Raw genomic sequence first — 1954 nt, forward strand, 5'->3', positions numbered from 1 at the left:
CTCATCAGTGGTTGGACACTGCTTGGTGCTCAACTTAAAATGAGGAGCAAAAGAACTAGCAACACATTTGGCATCATTCATGCCAAACCTTTGAAGCACCTTCTTTATGTACTTCTCCTATGACAAATAAAGCTTCTTGAAATTCCTATAACGAGTAATAGTCATGTCCAAAATCTGTTTGGCAGGACCTAAGTCCTTCATAGCAAAGAACTTGCTCAACTGTTTCTTCAACTCATTAATCCTGAAAGCATTCTTGCCCACAATCAAATTATCATCTACATAAAGCAAAAGAATGATAAAGTCATCATCAGAAAATTTTTGCACAAATACACAATGATCTGAAGTTGTCTTACGGTAACCATGCTTTTCCATAACAGATTCAAACTTCTTGTACCACTGTCTTGGAGCTTGCTTCAACCCATACTCTTCTTAAGCCTGCACACAAAATCTTCCTTTCCTTTAACAACAAAGCCCTCCGGTTGCTTCATGTAGATCTCCTTATCTAAATCACCATGAAGAAAAACTGTCTTCACATCCATTTGCTCAATCTCCAAATCAAGAGACGCTGCTAATCCAAGCACAGCATGAATGGATGACATCCTCACAACAGGAGAAAAGATCTCCTCATAATCAACACCTTTTCTCTGACTAAAACCTCTAACAACCAATCTAGCCTTATACCGAGGCTTAGAATTGTGTTCTTCATTCTTGATTCTAAATACCCACTTGTTCTTCAAAACTCGCATACCCTTCGGTAGCTTCACCAACTCATAGGTATCATTCTCAAGCAAGGACTTCATTTCTTCTTGCATAGCTTCAAGCCAATGAGCTTTGCTTTCATCTTCAACAGCCTCTCCAAAGCATTTAGGTTCTCCCCCATCAGTCAACAAAACAAACTCATGTGGAGAATACCTTGACGAAGGCTTTCTTTCTCTTGTAGACCTTCTAAGTGCATTTGCAGGAATTTCTAAAGATGGTTCTTCATATTGATCATCATCACCAACTTCATCAAGTATCGGATCAACTGTTCCATCTTCACCTGTACTTGTATCATGCTCATTATTTTGAGCTTCAACTCTACCATCTTCTACCATAGGCATAGAGGGACTAATATCCAAGTCAAAAAAATTATCACTAGGTTGAACCATTGGCTTCTCCGCATTATCAACATCCTTCAATGTTTGGTCTTCAACAAAGATAACATCTCTACTCCGAATCACCTTCTTGCTAACAGGATCATAAAACCTGTAACCAAACTCAACCATGCCATAACCAATAAAAATACACTGCCTAGTCTTTATATCAAGCTTAGATCTCTCATCTTTAGGAATATGAACAAAAGCTTTACATCCAAAGACTCTTAAATGATCATAAGAAACATCTTTACCTGACCATACCTTCTCTGGCACTTCAAATTTCAAGGGAACACATGGTGTTCGGTTCAAGACATGAACAACAGTGCTCAAAGCTTCACCCCAAAAGGATTTTGCCAATCCAGATTGTGACAATAAGTACCTAACTCTTTCAACCAATATTCTGTTCATCCTTTTAGCCAAGCCACTCAACTGAGGAGTCTTTGGAGGAGTCTTCTGATGTCTTATATCATGCTCTTTACAATAAGCATTAAATGGACCTGAGTACTCACCACCATTGTCAGTACGAAGCATTTCAACTTCTTCCCAGTTTTTCTTTCAACAGAAGTTTGAAATTGCTTGAACACATTTAAAACTTGATCTTTGGTCTTCAAAGTGTAAACCCATAATTTTCTAGAATGATCATCAATAAAGGTTACAAAATAGATAGGCCCTCCAAGTGTTCTTGTCTTCATCGGTCCACATACATCAAAATGCACCAAGTCAAGTATCTCCGGCTTTCTTGAAGGTAGATGACTCTTAAAAGAAACCCTGTTTTGTTTTTCAGCAAAACAATGGTTGTACTTTTGCAAAGCAACCTT

This window comes from Arachis ipaensis, chromosome B04 (assembly GCF_000816755.2).
Source record: "Arachis ipaensis cultivar K30076 chromosome B04, Araip1.1, whole genome shotgun sequence".
In the NCBI taxonomy this organism is placed as follows: domain Eukaryota; kingdom Viridiplantae; phylum Streptophyta; class Magnoliopsida; order Fabales; family Fabaceae; genus Arachis; species Arachis ipaensis.